At 37.4% G+C, this 23285-nt stretch overlaps 1 protein-coding gene across 8 annotated transcripts in view; it reads left to right on the top strand.

Moving 5' to 3' along the window:
* GPR160 (G protein-coupled receptor 160) overlaps positions 1-23285 on the top strand; it is a 57239-nt gene that overhangs the window by 13625 nt on the left and 20329 nt on the right. The window contains exon 1 of one of the 8 annotated variants that reach the window (XM_037841043.1): positions 10095-10320. The exons of the other annotated variants lie outside the window; for them this stretch is intronic. The gene's annotated coding sequence lies outside the window, so the exon portion shown is untranslated. Of the gene's footprint in view, positions 1-10094; positions 10321-23285 lie in introns of those variants that run through there. 8 annotated transcript variants of the gene reach the window in all.

Below are 23285 nucleotides of genomic sequence, written 5' to 3'. Positions count from 1 at the left end.
TTGTATTTCTTCTTCAGGGAGGTGTCTTTTCATATCTTTTGCCCACTTTATAATTGGGTTGTTTGTACTATTGTCATTGAATTGTAGGATTTCTTTATATATGCAAGATATCAGTCTCTTATCAGATACATGGTTTCCAAATATTTTCTCCCATTGAGTTGGCTGCCCCTTTACCTTTTTGACAAATTTCTTTGAAGTACAGAAGCATTTAATTTTGAGAAGTTCCCATTCATCTATTTTTTCTTTCATTGCTTATGCTTTGGGAGTAAGGTCTAAGAAGCGACCTCCTAACACTCGGTCTTGAAGATGTTTCCCTACATTATCTTCTAGGAGTTTTATGATACTGTCTCTTATATTGAGGTCTTTGATCCACTTTGAGTTAATTTTTATGTTGGGTATGAGGTAGGGGTCTTCTTTCATTCTTTTGGATATAGATATCTTCCCATCTCTTTAGGTCACCTCCTATTTCTTTTAGTAAAGTTACATAATTTTCTGTGTAGAGGTCTTTTACATCCTTGGTTAAGTTTATTCCTAGATACATGATTTTCTTTGATGCTATTGAGAATGGAAACTTTTTCTTGAGTGTCTCTTCAGTTAGGTCATTTCTAGTGTATAGGAACATTAGAACATTACAGACTTATTTGCATTAATCTTCTATCCCGCCACTGTGCTAAATTTGTTGATTAGCTCAAGTAGCTATGTCATTGATTTCTCAGAGTTTTTCAAATGTAAGATCATATCTTCTGCAAATAGGGAAAGTTTTACTTTTTCCTTTCCAATTTGGATGCCTTTTATTTCTTTGTCTTGCTGGATTGGTCTGGCTAGAACTTCTAGCACAATGTTGAATAACAGTGGTTACAGTGGGCATCCTTGTCTCATTCCTGATCTAAAAGCAAAGGCTTTCAGTCTCTCGCCATTGAGTACTGTGCTGGCTATGGGTTTTTCATGTATGCCCTTTATCATATTGAGGAAGTTTCCTTCAGTTCCTACCTTTTGAAGTTATTTGATCAAAAAAGGATGCTGAATTCTGTCAAATGCTTTTTCAGCATCTATTGAGATAATCATTTGATTTTTCCCTTTTAATTTGTTAATGTGTTATATTACATTGATTAATTTTCTTATGTTGAACCACCCTTGCATGCCTGGAATGAATCCCACTTGGTCATGAAAGAAAAAATAGATGAATGGGAACTTCTCAAAATTAAATGCTTCTGCACCTCAAAGGAATTTGTCAAAAAGGTAAAGAGGCAGCCAACTCTTCTCTTTGCCATCTGGAACACCAGTGATTCTTCTGTTTTGCGCTTCATGTTGTCCATCATTTCCCTGATGTTCATTTCAAGTTTTTCAATTTTTTTCACCATTCATTCCTTGTGCTTTCATTTTCCATCACTGTGTCTTTGGGTTTGCTAATTCGTTCCTCTGCCTCTTCAAGTCTGCTATTATGTGTCTCAAGAATCTTTTAAATTTGATCAACAGTATATTTTATTTCCCTGTCTGCTGTGCACCCACGCGTCCCTGGGATTGGGGGAGGGCTCCTGGCACTGCCTCTGTGCTATGCACACTGCAGGCTTCCATGGAAGAAGGGTGGAAGCCATCACAAGCCTACTGAATCCTGAATTCCATCAAGGAAACTCTCAGCCATGGGGTTGTAAAGCATTGTATCCCAGCCAGCTGGGATGGCTGCATGGGGCATGGAAAGCTACATCCTTCTATGTTCATCTGCCTGCTCCAATGGCCAGTCCCTCACATGGGTGCTCTTGGCTGCAGGTCTTTGGAGGGTTATCATCCACACCAGGTGCTGAGGAGGGTGTCCAGGACGTGGAGGGCTGCTACCCCCTGGCTATCAGCCAGGTCCAGCTGCACATTCCCCACCAGGGTTCCAGTCCAAACACTTACCAGTCTCTAACCATAGCTTCTCAGTATCTTCAAGTTGACACTCACTATGGGTGTAGAAGTTTCTGCCCAGCTGGTGGAGCCCTGGAACTGCTGTTCTAGAACACTTCCTGTCCTTTAGTGTTTCTCATGGAGAAGAATTTTGCTCTGTCTCTCCTAATCTGCCATCTTGGATTCACCAAGCCATGATCTTTTAATCCAGTCTTGTGGGGTAGGACCTTTTGATTGAATATTTCCATGGAGATGTGACCCCACCCATTCCAGGCAGGTCTTAATTAGATCACTGGAGTCCTTTAAGGTTGCTCATGGAGAAAAGGAGCTCAGAGATGCAGAGAGAGACATTTTGGAGAGAAGCTATTTAATCCAGAGTTTGTCCCTGGGAAAAGCTAAGAGCTGACACAGACCCAGATGCTTGGAGATGCAGACAGAAAGACACTTGGAGATGCTAAGCTAAGATATGAGGCCCAGAGTTTGCCCTGGAAAAACTAAGAAAGGACCCCCAGATGCTTAGAGAGAAATGCTCTGGGAGAACAGGCAAGGTTGCACAGGAGTTGAGAGAGAGAAGCTAAGAGAGACAGAAGCCCATTGGAGAAAGCCACTTAGAAATGAGAACCCAGGAACAAAGGACCAGCAGATACCAGCCATGTGCCTTCCCAGCTGATAGAGGTGTTCTGGATGCCATCAGCCTTTCTTCAGTAAAGTTATCCTCTTGTTAATGCCTTAGTTTGGACACTTTTATGGCCTTAGAACTGTAAATTTGTAACCTAATAAATCCCCTTTATAAAAGCCAATCCATTTCTGGTATTTTGCATAACAACAGCTCTAGCAAATTGGAACAATACTATATGTACCTGTGCTTTTAAACCTTTCATCCCCCATAACTCATCTCAGAAATGTGGGCTCATTCAGGGATCAGTAAAGTCTCTGGGAGGCTGGGGGAATTCCATTCTATCCCCTCTGGGAGAAGCCCTGATGGACACAGCTTTTATCATGCTTCTGTCACTTAACATTATATTGTCAGCATCTTCCTGTCCTTTAATTTTTCTCAAAGGCTTGTCTTTCTTGGCTGCATGCATCTTATGTCTGCATCATAATTCATTTTACTAGTTCCACACTGTTAGACATTTAAGTTGTTTTAGTTCTTTTGGTTGGGGCTGGGGGCAGGTAGGGTGCGGTAGGCTATTATAAGTAATGCTGAAGTGAACTGTTCATGTAGTAACTATTTCCTTCACCTCCAAGGAGAGGAGTTACTGGGCCAAAAGACATGACCATTTTAAACACTCTTTAAAATGCACCAGGAGTGTAGGAAGTGTCTTGACACATACCCTCCCAGGCACTGGAAGGGAGGAAGTGCCAGCAAACTCTGGGAACAAGGGTCATGCCTGGCTCAGAGTCAACTCAGGGTGACTGGGTGAGTGAAGGGAAGTCCCTGAAGGGTGGGTGACTGCCTGTGGAGGTGGCTCTCCTTTCCTTCTGGCCTGAGTCCTGAGTTGTAGTAGATGCTGCTGACCAGGGAGCAGTCTCCTTCAGGGTGTGTCCACCCAGCTTAGCCTTTCCTCCCAAGGCCCATCTTCCAACTGTTGGTGTGTGTGTATAAGGGGCAGGCAGTTAGCCCTGCAGTGAGTGGAGGCCTGCAAGACTACCTGGTAAGTCCTGAATCTTCTGGGCCTGATTGAGGCCACACTTGTTTTGCTTCATAAGACTATGGGACTATTAGGTTATCTGACACTTTTTCTTCCCATGAACAGACCAGGAGACTTATATTAAGTAAACTTTATTCTGAAATGTACACCCAGATTTTTACATAAAGAAACTGTGAAATATCAGCACTGTTATCTGTTTGAGTCACAATTAGATTTGAATACCTGGAATATATTTTTGGTCTTCAGTAGATATTTGTGAAATAAATAAGTGAATGAATAAACAATTGATGAGTTGGATTATGTTTCAGAATTTATGTATGCCATGTTCTTTTATGCATATCATATGATATAATTAAAACCTTTAAAAATGAGTATTAAATCATCAGCCACCCATTTATATTAACTATTTGACATGGTATGATGACCAAACAGACACACACACAAACACACATGATTGATTGTGAGTTTATCTATTACTTAGTAAGGCTTTTGTGTGTGTGGGGGGGGGGGTATTTTTAACATTTATTGAGGTACATACAATAATTTGCACAGATCTTAAGTGTTGAGTTTTGATAAATGTACACACACATGTAATCAGCATCTCTGTCAAGATATATTACATTTTCATGCCCCAGAAAATTCTCTCATGCCCCTTTGCAGTCAGTTCCCCTACTCCAGAGGCAATTGCTGTCCTGATTTCTAGCACCATAAATGAGCTTTGCCTGGTCTTAAACTTCATACAAATAGAATACAATATACGGTACAAGGACAAAGGTGTCATATTTTGCTCAACATAATGTTTTCAAGATTTATGCATGTTTAATGTTTCACTAGTTTTTTCTTCCTTACTGGTAACTAATCCATTCTGTGAATATACCATGATTTTTTTCAATTTTCCTTTGAACATTGGGGTTCTTTGAAGTTTTGGGCTATTATGAATAAACCTGCTGTGAACATTCTTTCACAATTTTACAAGTTCTTTTCTTTTTTTTTTTTTTTTTTTAGTTTTATTGAGGAATAATTTACATGCCATAAAATTCTTCTCTGTAAGTGGACAATTCAGTGATTTTTAGTAAATTTATAAGACATGCAGTCATTGCAACAATGCAGTTTTAGAACATTTCTATCACCCCAAAAGTTCTTCATTCCAGTTTATAGGCAAATCCCATCCTTAAACCAGGTAGCTATTGATCTGTTTTCTGTCTCATGCCTTTTCTGGAAATTCCATATAAATGCAATCCTAGAATATGTTGTTTTTGTATCCAGCTCTCACTTAGCACAATAGTTTTGAGGTTCATCTATGTAGCTTATTCCTTTGTAAAACTGAATAGCATTTAATTTTATGGATGCACCACCTTTTTTATTCATTCAGCAGTTGGTGGACATGTGAATTGTTTCCAGTTTGGCCATCATGAAAAATGTTGCTGTAAACATTCATTACAAGTGTTTGTGTAGACCTATATTGTCTTTTCTCTTGGGTAGATTCTTAGGGGTGTAATTCCTGGATTTTATGATAACTTTATGTTTAACATTTTAAGAAACTGCTAAACTGTTTTTCAAAAGTAGCTGCATAATGTTAGAGTCCCACTGACAATGTATGAGGGTTCTCATTTCTCCCCATCCTCACCAACACTTGGTATTATTAGTGTTATTCTAGAGCTGTTCTAAGGGTATGTCATTAGATACCCATTGCACTGGATATCTCAGTACAGTATTAACTCACATTTTTCTAATGAATAATGACATTGAGCATCTTTCCATGTACTTATTAGTCATTTATAGATTGTTTGGTGAAATGTCTAGGAAAATCATTTGCAACATTTTAATTGGGTTATTTGTTGTCATCTTGTTGACTTTTTAAGAACTTTTTAATGCAATTTTATTGAGATACATTCACACAACATACACTCAAAGTGTACAATCAGTTGTTCACAGTATCATCATATAGTTGTGCATTCATCACCACGATCAATTTTTTTAAGTTTCATTACTCCAAAAAATAAAACTAAAAATAAGAATAAAAATAAAGAACACCCAAAACATCTCATATTCCTTTCCTCGCCTATTATTCATTTACTTTTTGTCTCCCCCCCCCTTTTTTTTTTTACTCATCTGTGCATAAACTGGATAAAGGGAGTATGAGCCACAAGGTTTTCACAATCAAACAGTCACACCACATAAGCTATATAGTTTTATGACCATCTTCAAGAATCAAGGATTCTGACTGCAGTTCAACAGTTTCAGGTATTTCCTTCTAGCTATTCCAATACAATAAAAACTAAAAAGGGGTTTCTACATAATGCATAAGAATAACCTCCAGAATGACCTCTAGACACTGTTTGAGATCTCTCAGCCACTGAAACTTTATTTTGTTTCATTTCTCTTTCCCCTTTTGGTCAGGAAGGCTTTCTCAATCCCACAATGCTGGGTCCAGGCTCATCCCCAGGAGTCATGTCCCGTGTTGCCAGGGAGATTTACACCCCTGGGAGTCATGTCCTATGTAGTGGGGAGGGCAGTGAGTTTACCTGCTGAGTGGGCTTAGAGAGACCACATCTGAGCAACATAAGAGGTTCTCTGGGGGTGACTCTTAGGCATAGTTATAAATAGGTTTAGCTTCTCCTTTGCAGTAACAAGCTTCATAAGGGCAAGCCCCAAGATCGAGGACTTGGCCTACTACAATGGTAGTCCCCAATGCTTGTGAGAATATCAGGAATTTCCCAGGTGGGGAAGTTTAATGTTTTCACATTTTTCCCCCGGCCTTCAACGGAGCTTTGCAAATACTTTTTATTCTCTGCCCAGATTACTCTGGGATGTATCAAGGTTTCATGTTAACCTGTAGAAATCAACCAGATCTCACCCCCTAACTAGGTTCCATGTAATTATGGTGTTCAAATAAACTGACCATTCAAGTTAACTTATATAGTGTGCTACAGAAAATATAAATTTTGTACCAAATAAACATCTCTTCCTTTGGTCTCACACAGAAGTTGAGGTTTTAAAATACAGTCAGTATCATCCTTTTCCCTTTAGTCTGGTTTACCTTAGTTCCAATCAAGTCCATTTCATTCATATCTCTAACTGACGTCTGATCTCTTTCAGCTTCTTTAACATTTGCTGTATGGGGTAATGCTGACATTCATAGCTGCTGAACTCTGGCTCTAAGTCTCAGGTGTCACACAGAAACCTGAAGTTACAGGGACCAACCAGGTTATACACAAACATCTCAGCATCTCAGAATTTAGAGACAACCATTACAACTCATGAATAGATGTGACTGCTGTAACAGCTTACAATCTAGGAACCGTTACCATAAGCCTTCCCCTGATAACCTATGCTCTCAGATTCAATTCTCAGAGTTTGCATATTATAGTTAGTCCATATTAGTAAGGCATTATAATGTTTGTCTTTTTGATTCTGGCTTATTTCACTCAACATATTGTCCTCAAGGTCTGTTCACCTAGTTGCATATCTCACAACTTCATTTCTTCTTGTTGCTGCTCAGTATTCCATTGCATGTAAACACCCCAGTGTGCCATTCCGTTTATCAGTCAGTGTACCCTTAGGCCACCTCCATCATGAATCATGAATTTTGCTGCCATGAATAACAGTGTGCAATGTCCACTCATGCCCCTGCTCTCAGTTCTTCCAAGTATATACTTAATAACAGAGAGTTTTTAAGACTTTTAAAAATATTTATTCTGGATTCAAGTGCTTTATCAGGTGCAAGATTTGCAAGTATTTCCTTCCAATCTCTGACTTATCTTTTTATTTTTCTTAATGCTGTCTTATGAATAGCAACAGTTAAATTTTGGTGAAGTCTTATTAATACATATTATTTTCTTTTACCACTTGTGCTTTTAATATCATATCTAAGAAACATTTGCCTAATCTTGTACAAGTCTTTTTGTGGACATATGTTTTAATTTTTCATAGGCAAATAAATACCTAAGAGTGGAATTGCTAGATCACAGGTTAGGTGAGTGTTTAACTTTGTAAAGAACTACTGTTCTGGTTTACTGAGCTGCCATTATGCAAAACACTAGAAATCATCTTGCTTTTATAAAGGGAGTTTATTAGGTTACAGATTTACAGTTCTGTGGCCATAAACGTGTCCAAACTAAGGCACCAACAAGAGGATACCTTCACTGAGGAAAGGCCAATGGCGTCTGGATCACTTCTGTTAGCCGGGAAGGCACGTGGCTGGTGTCTGCTGGTCCTTTGCTCCCGGGTTCTTGTTTCAAAGTGGCTTTTTCCAAAATGTCTCTGGGCTCCTCTCTCTCTGCTCCTGTGTGTCCTTGCTTCTTTCTCCCTAAGCATCTGGGAGTCCTCTCTTAGCTTGTCCAGGGCAAACTCTAGGTTTCATCTCTTAGCTTAGCATCTCCAAATGTCCTTCTGTCCTCATCTCCGATTGTCTCCAAGGGGCAGTGTCAGCTCTTAGCGTCTCTCTTAAATACTCCAGTGAACTAATCAAGACCCACCCTGAATGGGCGGGGCCATGCCTCCATGCAAATAATCTAATCAAAGGTATCGCTCACAGTTGGGTGAGTCACAAAGTTTCCACCCTAATCAAAAAACTAATAAATCTGCCCCAACAAGATTGCATTAAAGAACATGTCCTTTCTGGGGGACATAATATATGCAAACCGGCACAATTACAAACTGTTTTCCAAGGGGATATACCATTTTGCATTCCTATCAGCAATGTATGAGGCTTCCAGTTGCTCTACATCTTTTCCAATTTTTGGTATCACTGTTCTTTTGAATTTACCGTTCTGATGGATGTAAAATTGTATGTCACTGTGGGTTCATTTGGTTGTTTTTCTTCTTTGTAATTATTTTTTTATTACAGCAGTTGGAGCTTTATAGAAAAATCATCAGAAAGTACAGAGTGCCCAGGTCCCCCACATGCAGTTTTCTCTATTATTAACATTTTGAATGATACCTATGTTACAATTGATGAACCAATATTAAGTTAATTATGTTAACTATAGCCCACAGTTTATATTAGGGTTCACTCTTTGTGTTGTACAATTCTATGTTTATTTTTTAAAGTTTTTATTGTGGTAACATATATACAACATAAAATTTCCCATTTTAACCACTTTCAAGTATACAATTCTTTTGTGTTAATTACCTTCAAAATATCGTGCTACCAACACCACTATCCATTATCGCCCGAAACAGAAAACTGTGTACAAATTAAGCAGTAACTCTCCATTCCCCACTACCAATGCTGGTAGCCTGTATTCTAATTTCTGACTGTGAGTTTGCATACTCTCAGTATTTCATATAAGTGAAGTCATACATTATTTGTCCTTTTGTATCTGGCTTATTTTACTCAACAGTGTCTTCAAGGATCATCCATGTTGTCCCAAGTATCAGGACTTCATTCCTTTTTATAGCTGAATAATATTCCATTGTACATATATTTTTTTAATCACATTTTGTTTATCCATTCATCTGTTTATGGACACTTGGATTGCTTCCACCTTTTACAGTTGTGAGTAATGCTGCTATGAACATCAATGAGCAAATATGTGTTTGCATCCCTGCCTTCAACTCCTTGGGTTATATACCTTGAGGTGGGATTGCCAGTCATATAGTTTTACACTTAAACTTCTGTACCATTTTACATCCCCACCAACAATATATAAATGTTCCTATTTTTCCACAGCCTCATAAAAATTTATTTTCTCTTTTTTATATAGTAGCCATTCTAGTGTGTGTAAAATGGTTTCTCACTGTGGTTTTGGTTTTCATTTCCCTAATGGCTAATGATGTTGAGCACCTTTTCATGGGCTTTTTTGACCACTTGTATTCTTTGGAGACGTGCCTATTCAAGTCCTTTGCCCATTTTTAAATTGAGTTGTTTGTCTTTTTGTTGTTGAGTTGTAGGAGTTCTTTATATATACTGGTTAATAAATCCTTATTATGTACTGTGGTACCTCAGTACTCGACTGCTTTGAAACTTGTCAGATTTGGTATTTTGATGTGAAAATTTTGTCCTGGTACTCAACATGCAGGTTTAGAACTTTTGGGTGTCAGTTGCCTCCTTGTTTCCCTTTCCAGCTGAAACAAAGGATCATGCATTAGTCATGCAGTAGCTCTTGTCCTGTGCACATTCCCTTGCAGTCTTATTTTAGCTTCTGTGGTCATTTTATGTATTTTTGCACTTTTTTCTCATCATGGGTCCTAAGAAAATGAGCAGTGATAACACTGAACAGAAAAGAAAATTACTTCACACCACCTTTGAGCAAAAAACAAAAAGAAATAATAGGCAAATATGAGCAGTATTTTCATTATTGATCTTGCTAGGGAATATGGTATGCCCAGAACAAAGGTCTCCACCATCATTAAGAAGTGTTTGGTTTTTCTTATACCATTGTTGGATTATGGTTTGTTAATTTTCTCGGGGTGTGGTAGGAACAAGGAAGCAATGTAGTTATTTTAGATTATTTGTTTTTCTTATTCCTTGGTTTGGATATGGTTTATTAATTTTCTTTGGGTATGGTAGGAACATGTTGGAAGCAAAGTAGTTATTTTAGGTTATTTGTTTTTCTTAATCCTTTGCTTTGTTTTGTTTGAAATAGGTTTTTTTGTTGTTGGTTTGTCCATTTTAATTTTTCCATAAAAATATATATATATATATGAATAAGAAGTGATAAAAAGGCTGATGTTGTGAAAAGAGTTAAAGCAGTAACAAAGCAGTGTTCCCAAACACTCAAGGAGCTGCAGGAACTGCAGAAGGAGCAGCAACAAGAGGTGGCTGAAGAGATTTCTTCAGGTGAGGAGGAGATAAGGGAAGAGGTCCCCAGTTCCTTGGTAAAAGAAATGTGTGCAAAATGGGCAGAAGTTTAAAACTTTGTGGAGAAGTACCATCCGGACAAAGCTCTGACAAGCAAAATGTGAATTTATTGAATGACCAAACAATTTCACATTTTCGAGGAATTCTGAAAAGAGGAAGCAGTCTTTGTTTGATAAGTTTTTAGTGAGGTGACAAAGAGTGTGTCAAAGCCTGTGATGCAAGTTAAAAAAGGCAGAAAAGAGAAAGAACACCTGAAGTGCAAGTGCCCAGTGTTCTATTGGAGGGAACTCTCCTTCCAGGCATCACTGCATGTACCCTCTCTTCCCCACCACTCTCTTCCCACCAACCCATTAGACCGTGGATTCTTCTCAGTACAGGTAAAAAGTGAGGTTTTTATTTTATTTATTAATTTTTAGGTTTATTTCTCATGTAAAATAATACATATACAGCCATATCTTTTTACATATTGCCTTAAAAATGTGCATTGTCTTTGGCTTGAGAATGCACTAAATTTATTTACATTATTCCTTATGGGAAAATTTTGTTTGGTACTCATCGTTTTTGGTACTCATCACATCTCCTGGAACCAATTAATGACAAGTACCAAGGTATCACTGTAAATGGCTTCGAAATATTTTCTCGCATTCTGTAGGTTGTCTTTTCACTTTCCTGGTAATGTCCTTTGCACCTAAGTTTTTAATTTGGATGAAGTCCTATTTATCTATTTTTTTTTCTTTTGTTGCTCGTTCTTTTGGTAAGACGTCCAAGAAACATGAGTTCCTAAAGATGCTTCTCTGGTGTTTTCTTCTAGGAGTTTTATAGTTTTGGTTTTTATACTTAGGTCTTAATCCATTTTGAGTTAATTTTTGTATATGGTATGAAATAGGGGTCCACTTTCATTCTTTTGCATGTGGATATCCAGTTTTCACAGCACCATTTATTGAAGAGACAGTTCTTTCCCCATTGTGTGGACCCAGCACCCTTGTCAAAACTCAATTGGCCATAGATGTGAGGGTTTATTTCTGAACTCTGTTTGATTCCATTGGTCTCTGTGCCTGTCCTTGTACCAGTAGCACATGGTTTTGGTTTTTGAAGCTTTGTAATAAGTTTTAAGATCAGGAAGTGTGAGATCTCCAACTTTGTTCTTTTTCAAAACGGTTTTGAGAATTGGGGCCCCTACCCTTCCATATGTATTTCATGATTAACTTTTCCATTTCTGCAAAGAAGGCTATTGGAACTTTTATTGGGATTGAGTTGAATCTATACATTTCTTGGGATGGAATTGACATCTTAACAATATTTAGTCTTCTACCCATGAACACAGAATGTCCTTCCATTTATTTACATCATTGATTTCTGTCACCAGTGTTTTTTAATAAGTTTATAAATTTTCATAAATTTATAAATTTCCATTTATAAAACCTTTATATTCTTGGTTAAATTTATTCCTAGATATTTTATTCTTTTAGATGATGTGAGGGTTAGGTTCATGTGTCAACTTGGCCAGGTGATGGTGCCCAGTTGGTCAAGCAAGCACTGGTCTAATTGTTATTGCAAAGACATTTCACAGCTGGTTAATAAGCCAGAAGGCTGGTTCATTAAATCTTCAGTCAATGGCGTGCATCTGTAGCTGATTACATCTATGATCAACTAAGGGAGTGTCTTCTGCAATGGGAGAATCCAATCAGGTGAAGACCTTTAAGGGAGAAGAAAGAACTTTTAGTTCTTCAGCCAACCAGCCTCTCCTGGGGAGTTCATTGAAACCTTCACTGGAGTTGCCAGCTTGTGGCTTGCCCTACAGAATTTGGACTCATGCATCCCCATAGTTGCTTGAGACACTTTTGTAAAATCTCATATTTACAGATATTGCCTGTTGGTTCTTTTTCCCTAGAGAATCTTGACTATTATTAGATGCTATTGTCAATGGAATTGTTTTCTTAATTTCCATTTCAGTTGTTCATTGTTAATGTATAGAAACACCATTGACTTTTTTTTTTTTTTAATTCAGTTTTATTGAAATATATTCACAAACCATACAGTCATCCATGGTATACAATCAACTGTTCACAGTATGATCATATAGTTATGCGTTCATCACCACAATCTATTTCTGAACATTTTCCTTACATCAGAAAGAATCAGAATAAGAATAAAAAATAAAAGTGAAAAGAGAATACCCAAACCATCCCCCCATCCCACCCTATTTGTCATTTAGTTTTTACTCCCATTTTTCTACTGATTTTTTTTTCAATTTTTTAACTTTGTTTATCAAAAAATTAAAAACAAACAGGCAAACAACAACCAAAAAAACCCCACAACATTTCAAACAAAGCAATGGATTAAGGAAAACAAATAACCTAAAATAACTACTTTGCTTCCAATATGTTCCTACCATATCCCAAGAAAATTAATAAACCATGTCCAAACAGAGGAGTAAGAAAAACAAATAATCTAAAATAGCTACATTGCTTCCAACATGTTCCTACCATACCCCAAGAAAATTAACAACCCCTAAGAAAACAAAGGAATAAGAGAAAAAAAAAAACCTAAAATAACTCTATTGCTTCCAACATGATCTTACTATATCCAAGGAAGTTTACAAACCATAATCATTCCTGAGCATTCCCATAACATTGAGATTACCCTCCATAGTTTATCTGTTCTTATTAGATTATCATTCCCCCTACCCTAATTGGTATCTCTAGGTCCCCTACATTCTACAGTATAAAACATTGTACATTTTTCACAGAATTCACATTAGTGGTAACATACAATATCTCTCTTTTTGTGCCTGGCTTATTTTGCTCAGCATTATGTCTTTTTTTTTTTAATCTTCATTTTATTGAGATATATTCACATACCACGCAGTCATACAAAACAAATCGTACTTTCGATTGTTCACAGTACCATTACACAGCTGTACATTGATCACCCAAATCAATCCCTGACACCTTCATTAGCACACACACAAGAATAACAAGATTAATAATTAGAGTGAAAAAGAGCAATTGAAGTAAAAAAGAACACTGGGTACCTTTGTCTGTTTGTTTCCTTCCCCTATTTTTCTACTCATCCATCCATAAACTAGACAAGGTGGAGTGTGGTCCTTATGGCTTTCCCAATCCCCTTGTCACCCCTCATAAGCTACATTTTTATACAACTGTCTTCGAGATTCATGGGTTCTGGGTTGTAGTTTGATAGTTTCAGGTATCCACACCATTGACTTTTGCATTTGACCATGTACCTTGCCAATTTGCTGCATTGGTTTTGTTGTGGATTTTTCAGGATTTTCTGTATTTATAGGATCGTGTCATCTGCAAATAGGGAATGTTTTACTTCTTCTTTTCCAATTTGTATGCCTTTTATTTCTTTTTCTTGCCTTATTGGTCTGACTAGAACTTCGAATAGTTTTGAATAGCAGTGTTGACAGTGAGCATCCTTCTCTTGTTCCTAATTTTAGAGGGAAAGCTTTCAGTCTTTCACCAATAAGTATGATGTTAGCTGTGGGCTTTTCAGATATGCCCATTATCATGTTGAGTAAGTTTCCTTCTGTTCCTAGTTTGCTGAGTGTTTTATCAGAAGGCATGCTGGATTTTGTCACATGCCTTTTCTGGATCAAGATGATCATGTGTTTTTTTTTCTCTTCCATTCTGTTAATATCATGAATTACATTACTTGATTTTTTGTGTGTTGAACCATGCTTGCATTCCTGGGTAAATCACACTTGATTGTCATGTATAGTGTTTTTAATGTGCTATTGGATTTGGTTTGCTTGTATTTTGTTGAGGATTTTTATATCTATATTTATGAGGGATATTGGTCTGTAATTTTCTTGTGTATGTTTATCTGGATTTGGTATTAGGATAATGCTGACATCATGGAAAGAGTTAGAAAGTATTCCCTCATCTTCAATTTTTTAGGAAGAATTTGAGCATGATTGGTGTTGATTCTTCTTTGAATGTTTGGCAGAATTTGCCAGTAAAGCCATCTGGTCCTGGACTTTGGTGGAAAGTTTTTGATGACCGATTCAATCTCTTTACTTGTTATTGGTCTGTTCAGGTTTTCTATTTGTTCTTGATTCAGCTTAGGTAAATTGTGTGTTTCTAGGAATTTGTCACTTTCATTTAATATATCTAATTTGTTGGCATACAGTTGTTCATAGTATCCTCTTATGGTCCTTTTTATTTCACCAGGATCAGTAGCAATGTCCCCCTTTTCATTACTGATTTTCATTATTTTTATTTGCTCTCTTTTTTTCCTTGTCAGTCTAGCGAAATGTTAACTTCCCATTCCCTGTCCCCACCCCATCCCCTGCTAACCTATATTCTAGATTCTGACTCTGTGAGTTTGCATGTTCTAGTTATTTCATATCAGTGAAATCATAAAACATTTGTCCTTTTGTGTCTCACTTATTTCATTAACATGATGTCTTCAAGGTTCATCCATGTTGTCGCATGTATCAGAACTTCATTCCTTTTTATGGTGAAATAATATTCCATTGTATTAAATACCATAGTTCATTTATCCATTCATTGGTTGATGGACACTTGGGTTGCATCCAAAATTTAGCAATTATGAATAATGCTGCTCACTTAATCTAATTGGGACTCCCTTATACATGACACATTGCTTTTCTCTTGTTAGGTCCTCACTGTCTTTTCAGGGTCTGTGTGTTGTCCAGGTCTTGTGCTTGTTAGTTGTTTTGGAGTTCCTCTGGAGTTTACAGAAGTTTGAATGCCCCCTCTCTTGGGTGTTTAAAGCAAGCAAGCCTTTGCCCCAGGCTGTCCACCTCTGTAATTTTTTACACTTCTTTCATTGCCTCAAGCTCTAGGAGGGGGGCACTCCAGAGAGGACTTTCTCAAGTCAGTCTTTCCCAGCCAAAACAGGGCCAGGGACCCACAAAGGGGCACAGACCAGCTCCAAAGAGCCTTGGGGAGGAGGAGATCAGAAAGGGCACCAGGGACTTCTTCCGTGGATCCCCGAAGCTGAGTTTTCTTGACCTGACAAGTAGAATGTAGCCCCTTCAACTAAACTGTCCCTTGCAGCCCTCAGGAAGTGTAGCCACTTTCAGTCTCCTCCGCTGCTGCCCCTGTCTCAGGTAGGTTGGAACAATGACAGCCCTCATAACAGCTGTGATCAGGGATCGGTCGTGCTTACCCCTGGTCTTAGGGAAGAGAATTTTTAATGTCCCTTTCTGTCACCCATGAGCTAGCCAGGGACTGGACCTCTTGCGGTCTGCTGTGAGAGTGGGGGATGGGTGTATGTTAACCACCGTGCAGAGAGGGCAGTTTGTGGGTCTTTACCATAATTCAGCAGCCTCTTCCTCCTGCTTTTCCCTGGATGCTGTACAGTGTTCCTCTGTCCTCTGGAGTTTCAAAATCATGGTTTCAGACAGTTCCTACCTATTTAATAATTGCTATGGTGGAACGACTGAATTCTAGAGCTTCCTACTCCACCATCTTCCCACAACCCTTGTATCAGGCTGTTGTGATTTGATTCTTATACTGATTTAGCCATTCTCAACGTACTTCTGTGTGCAGGGCCAGTTCTGGGACAGTGAGCCAGAGATGAGTGTTCTAGTTCTGTGTTTAAGACTATTACCAGGTAGAGTGACACAGACATACATATATCCCAGTATGTGCATAGGGGTTATCCTGCTCCTTCTGGAACCAGAACTAGGCACCTGTATTGAGAGCATGGGCTGGCTCCACACCAAGCCAAGGAGGTGGTGGGAGGGAGGCTTGCAATGCACCCTGAGATTTTCTGTTTTTAAGTTACCTTTTTCTTGTTTCAGCACTTGCCCAGTTACTGCAACCCTTTAGCTATTTTCTGGCATTCTGAGAAAGATGGGCCTGCCAATTTTTGCTAGTTGTTCAAAGATTCTGTAGGGGAATGGGACCCTGGAGCATCTTGGTCAGCCATAAGTCCTTTGTTATTGAGGTTAATTAGGATTTTCTTGATGACTAATGATGTTGAATACTGAAGTGTTCAAGTATTTTGCTGTTTTTTTTTGTTTTTTTGTTTTTTTTTTTTTTTTTTTTTTTTGAGTGTTTGTCTTTTTGCTCTTGATTTGTAGGCACTCTTTATATAGTCTGGACACAAGCCCTTTGGGAGAAAATATTCATGATACACACATATAAAACAATCTGTTTCTTGGCTTTTTGTTCTCTTACAATGAGCAGAAGAGCATTTAAGGAGTCCACTTTATTGATTCTTTTCTTTTATGGATGGTGCTTGTTGTTTTCTGCTTAAAAACTCTTTACCTACTTCAAGGTTTTCTTCTAGAAGCTTTTGTCTGAGCTTTTGTGTTTGGGTCTGTGATCTCTTCTGAATTAATTGGTTTTTATGGTTATGGCATTGAGATTCTGTTTGTTTTTTCTTTTCATACAGTTATCTGATTTTTCCAGCACTATTTGATGAAAATACTTTCCTTTTCTCCATTGGTTGCAGGTGCTTTGTTGTAAATCAGCGTTTGTCCATTTTTAGACCAATACCACACTGTCTTGAGTTCTGTAGTTTGTAAGTCTTGATATCAGGTAATGTAATTCCTTCAACTTTGTTCTTTTCCAAAAATTTTTGGGTATTCTTGCACTTTGCATTTCCATATACATTTGAGAATCAGACTGTCAATTTCTAAAAAATCTGGTTTGATTTTGACCAAGACTGCATTGAATCTATAGATTAATCTGGGGGTCATTGACATCTTAACAATATCTTAACAATAATCTTTTCCGTGGACATGTTATACCTCACCATTTATTTAGGTCTGCTTTAATTTCTCTCAGCAGCATTTAAAATCTTTTAGTGTAGATGTTTTACACATCTTTTCAAAAATTTTAATTTATTTTAAATCTACTGTAAATGGCATTTTTACTTTGTTTTCAAATTTTGTTATATATATAATTTTTAGAATTAATCTTGTGTCCTGTAACCTTATTAAATTCACTTATTAGTTCTAGAAAGTTCTTTGCAGATGCCTTGAGATTTTCTATATTCGTAAATCTTATCTACAAATAGTTTTATTTTATTCTTTACAATCTGTGTGCTTTACTCTATTGGCTAGGACCTCCTAAAATGAGTAGAAGAGGTTAGAGGTAATATTCTTTCTCTGTTCCCAATCTTAAGGGGAAAGTGTTTGCTGTGTTTTTCACCATTAATTGTGATGATAGCTGTAGATTGTCAGGTTGAAGAAATTTCCCTCAATTCCTACTTTGCTGAGATGTTTTTATCATCAAGTGTGTTGAGTTTTGTCAAAAGCTTTTTTTGCATCTCTCAAGATGATTGTGTTGTTTTTTTTTTTTCTTTATTCTGTTCATGTGAAAGTGTTTTTTCATCTTTTGGCACTTTCTCCTTAACGCCATTTAGGGGAAAAAACACTGTTACTCAGTTTTAATACTTGAATATCTTGGCATGGTTCATGGACCTGTGGGAACTCAGAAGCATGATTTGGACACTTTGATTCAAATAAATCTTTATAAAATACTTTAGAACTAAAATACCAAATATATATTTAGGTAAAATTATTTGGTTTGAGGACACTGCCTGTCCTCCCCCAAACCTCACTTTGTCTCTAAAACTCTCTCCATTAGTTTCATGCTTTAAAAAATCAATCTGAGGGAGATGTATATATTTTCTGAATCCTGAGGGAATGGAAACAAAATAGGCAACTGTTTATGGTAGTGGAATAAGGTGGCATGGGTCTGGGATGCTGTTGTTAAGACTTTTTGGGACACTAAACCCTGGTTGATTGGGTGGGTGTAACAGCTTGTGTTGTGTGGAAGAACAAATCTCCCTCTATCGTTGCCTAGTTCACTTTCTCAGCAGTGACAGGGCCAGATTTTAGCATCCAGTAACGATGAAGCATGAACAGTGCCATAATCTCTTTGGTGGTTGATTCATTCACATTACCTGTTCAGACGCCAGGGACTGAAAGTGAGGTCTCAGTGGCCACTGAGCCTGGATTTCTGATTGTAACTTTCTGAGTCATTGTATATTTTTATTTTTTCTTTAAAAGCAAGACTAAAGGAGACAGTAATCATCGAGAACTAGGAGACAAGCCCTTATTATAATGTACTTTGTGAGGCATGTTTGCTAAGCAGTCATTCCATATGTATTTATACATATCCATTGATAGTGCAAAATACTAGCTTCCAAGCAAATATATCCTACTTTTGGATAACTCCGTTCTTATTATTCTTTATTGCTCTTTCACATGGTTTTGAATCCTTTTCCCATATTTGTTGACTTCTTTAGATATATTCAAATTTATTGATATCCTTCTTAAAGTGTGGTACCAAAAAACTGAATCACTAGTACAAGGTATGGAACCCTCACTCCATAATTCTGAACATTGTACATGTGTTAATTATCTGTTCCCACCAAAATGATGAAGGGGTAAATATATCTGTAGAATTTGCAATAAATAAGTTAGGAAGAACAGTCACATTCTGTCCTGTTTTTCTTATAAATCAGTCGTTGAATCCAGAGGCTTGATCAGGTTCTGATTTTTTGGCAAATCTACTTCCTGGGTAGGCAGTGGTGTATTCTTCCTCTCTCTCTTCAGATGTTTGTAGCGATTGATGACCGCTGTCTGCCTCCATTAAGTGTGTCAGGGGAGTACTATTTTCAAATTGTCAGTCCTTATTCATTTATTTGCTTGAATACTTCTGTAATACATGGAAACATCCCCTATTTCATCACCTAATAGTACAGTTACTATAGGAAAGGCAGGGAACATCAATTTTCAGTATAATGACCTGGCTCTCTGGTGTCCTTCAATATGACAAATTCAGTTTGCTTATTCATTTAGAATCAAGTTTATGCCTTTAAAAAAATCAGTTTACTATTGCTTTAGTGGCATTATCAGAGGGAGCAGAGGTAAGTGCATTTTTTGAAAAAGCTACCTTTCATTGGAAGTTGTACATTAATTTATATACCTGACTTCTGATTGTTGGGCATTTAAATTGATTACAGGTTCTCACTTTTATATCTAATAATGTGAGAAGAACATCCTTGAAAATAGATTAATAAAACATTTACTTTTAGTATACAGTTGAATTTTCACAAATGTACACATCTGTGGGACCACCACCCAGATTTAGATATACATATCCAGATATAGAATATTTCCATCTTTGCAAAAATTTCCCTGGTGCTTCTTTGCAATTAATTCTTCCCAGCCTGGCCGTAGGTTTCCACTGATGGGCTTTTTTGGTTTTATGCATTATTATGTGTTCTAGAATTCTGTATAATTGGAATCACATAATCTGTATTCTTTTGTGTCTGGCTTTTTAAAATTTAGCATGTTTTTGAGTTTTATCCATGTGTACCATTATCAGTACTTCATTCCTTGTATTGCTGAAAAGTATTCCATTGTATGTATATGCCACAATTTGTTTATCTGTACTATTATTAATTGAGTTATTTCTAGTTTGGAGCCATTTTGAATAAAACTGCTATACCCATTTGTGTAAAAGTCTTTTTGTGAACATATATTTTCATTTCTCTTGGATAAACATCTAGGAGTAGGATTATTGCATGAAGGTAATTGAATGCTTAAAATTTTATGAAACTGCCAGCCTGTTTTCCAAAGTGGTTATACCATTTTACACTCCCTTAAACAATGTATGCAATTTCTAGTTGTTTTACTTCTTTGCCAACATAAGTATTGTCAGCCTTTTTAATTTTAGCTATGATTGTGGGTGTGCAGTGGTATCTCATTGTGATTTCCATTTCCCTGATGTGTCTGTTCAAATTTTTGGCACATTTTTTTATTGGACTAATTGTCTTATTGTGAAAAAACTCAAGCCATTTGTCAGTTATTTATTGTATATTTTCTCCTAGTCTGTAGCTTGCCTTATTTTTTTAACTGAGTTTTTAAAAAAGACAAAGAGAAAGGGTTTTTTGTTTGTCTTGTTTTAACTGAGTCCAATTTATCAATTTGTTGGGGGTAGGAGGGTATGTGTGTGTGTATGCATGTTCCCTAAGAAATCTTTCCCTTCCCAGGAACACGAAGAATTTCTCCTGTTTTTTTCTAGAGGTTTTGGTTTTCACTTCTATATTTAGTTCTGCAATCACTTTTGAGTTTTTTTTTTAATCTTCATTTTATTGAGATATATTCACATACCACGCAGTCATACAAAACAAATCGTACATTCGATTGTTCACAGTACCATTACATAGTTGTACATTCATCACCTAAATCAATCCCTGACACCTTCATTAGCACACGCACAAAAATAACAAGAATAATAATTAAAGTGAAAACGAGCAATTGAAGTAAAAAAGAACACTGGGTACCTTTGTCTATTTGTTTCCTTCCCCTATTTTTCTACTCATCCATCCATAAACTAGACGAAGTGGAGTGTGGTCCTTATGGCTTTCCCAATCCCCTTGTCACCCCTCATAAGCTACATTTTTATACAACTGTCTTCGAGATTCATGGGTTCTGGGTTGTAGTTTGATAGTTTCAGGTATCCACCACCAGCTACCCCAATTCTTTAGAACCTAAAAAGGGTTGTCTAAATTGTGCATAAGAGTGCCCACCAGAATGACCTCTCGGCTCCTTTTGGAATCTCTCTGCCACTGAAGCTTATTTCATTTCCTTTCACATCCCCCTTTTGGTCAAGAAGATGTTCTCCATCCCACGATGCCGGGTCTACATTCCTCCCCGGGAGTCATATTCCACGTTGCCAGGGAGATTCACTCCCCTGGGTGTCTGATCCCACGTAGGGAGGAGGGCAGTGATTTCACCTTTCAAGTTGGCTTAGCTAGAGAGAGAGGGCCACATCTGAGCAACAAAGAGGCATTTGGGAGGAGGCTCTTAGGCACAATTATAGGGAGGCCTAGCCTCTCCTTTGCAGCAACTGTCTTCCCAAGGGTAAAACCTATGGTAGAGGGCTCAACCCATCAAACCACCAGTCCCCTATGTCTGTGGTCATGTTAGCAACCATGGAGGTGGGGTAGGCCAATATCCCTGCATTCTCCACAGGCTCCTCAAGGGGGCTCTACATATTTTTTTTCCTTGTTGTTTTTTTTTTTTAACTTTTTTTTTTTAATCAACTGTATGAAAAAAAAAATACAATAAAAGAACATTTCAAAGAGACCATAACAAGGGAGTAAGAAAAAGACAACTAACCTAAGATAACTGCTTTACTTCCAACATGTTCCTACTTTACCCCAAGAAAGTTACCTAATATAGAAACATTTCTGTGAACTTGTTCCTACTATATCCATCAGAAATTAACAGACCATAGTCATTCCTGGGCATCCCCAGAATGTTAAATAGGTTATCTGTTCTTCTTAGATTATTGTTCCCCCTTCCTTAATTGCTCTCTATCGCTAGTTCCCCTACATTCTACATTATAAACCATTTGTTTTACATTTTTCAAAGTTCACATTAGTGGTAGCATATAATATTTCTCTTTTTGTGCCTGGCTTATTTCGCTCAGCATTATGTCTTCAAGGTTCATCCATGTTGTCATGTTTCACGAGATCGTTCCTTCTTACTGCCGCGTAGTATTCCATCGTGTGTATATACCATATTTTATTTATCCACTCATCTGTTGAAGGACATTTGGGTTGTTTCCATCTCTTGGCAATTGTGAATAATGCTGCTATGAACATTGGCGTGCAGATATCTGTTCGTGTCACTGCTTTCCGATCTTCCGGGTATATACCGAGAAGTGCAATCGCTGGATCAAATGGTAACTCTATATCTAATTTTCTAAGGAACTGCCAGACTGACTTCCAGAGTAGCTGAACCATTATACAGTCCCACCAACAATGAATAAGAGTTCCAATTTCTCCACATCCCCTCCAGCATTTGTACTTTCCTGTTTGTTTAATGGCAGCCATTCTAACCGGTGTTAGATGGTATCTCATTGTGGTCTTAATTTGCATCTCTCTAATAGCTAGTGAAGCTGAACATTTTTTCATGTGTTTCTTGTCCATTTGTATTTCCTCTTCAGAGAACTGTCTTTTCATATCTTTTGCCCATTTTATAATTGGGCTGTCTGTACTACTGTCATTGAGTTGTAGGATTTCTTTGTATATGCAAGATATCAGTCTTTTGTCAGATACATGTTTCCAAACATTTTTTCCCATTGAGTTGGCTGCCTCTTTACCTTTTTGAAGAAATTCCTTTGAGGTGCAGAAACTTCTAAGCTTGAGGAGTTCCCATTTATCTATTTTCTCTTTTGTTGCTTGTGCTTTGGGTGTAAAGTCTAGGAAGTGGCCGCCTAATACAAGGTCTTGAAGATGTTTTCCTACATTATCTTCTAGGAGTTTTATGATACGTTCTTTTATATTGAGATCTTTCATCCATTTTGAGTTAATTTTTGTGTAGGGGGTGAGGTAGGGGTCCTCTTTCATTCTTTTGGATATGGATATCCAACTCTCCCAGCCCCATTTGTTGAAAAGACCATTATGACTGAGTTCAGTGACTTTGGGGGCCTTATCAAAGATCAGTCGGCCATAGATCTGGGGGTCTATTTCCGAATTCTCAATTCGATTCCATTGATCTATATGTCTATCTTTGTGCCAGTACCATGCTGTTTTGACAACTGTGGCTTTATAATAAGCTTCAAAGTCAGGGAGTGTAAGTCCTCCCACTTCGTTTTTCTTTTTTAGAGTGTCTTTAGCAATTCGAGGCATCTTCTCTTTCCAAATAAATTTGATAACTAGCTTTTCCAAGTCTGCAAAGTAGGTTGTTGGAATTTTGATTGGGATTGCATTGAATCTGTAGATGAGTTTGGGTAGAATTGACATCTTAATGACATTTAGCCTTCCTATCCATGAACATGGAATATTTTTCCATCTTTTAAGGTCCCCTTCTATTTCTTTTAGTAGAGTTATGTAGTTTTCTTTGTATAGGTCTTTTACATCTTTGGTTAAGTTGATTCCTAGGTACTTGATTTTTTTAGTTGCTATTGAAAATGGTATCT

The sequence above is a fragment of the Choloepus didactylus genome, chromosome 1 (assembly GCF_015220235.1).
Source record: "Choloepus didactylus isolate mChoDid1 chromosome 1, mChoDid1.pri, whole genome shotgun sequence".
Lineage (NCBI taxonomy): Eukaryota > Metazoa > Chordata > Mammalia > Pilosa > Megalonychidae > Choloepus > Choloepus didactylus.
This window is presented reverse-complemented; position numbering and strand designations above follow the sequence as displayed.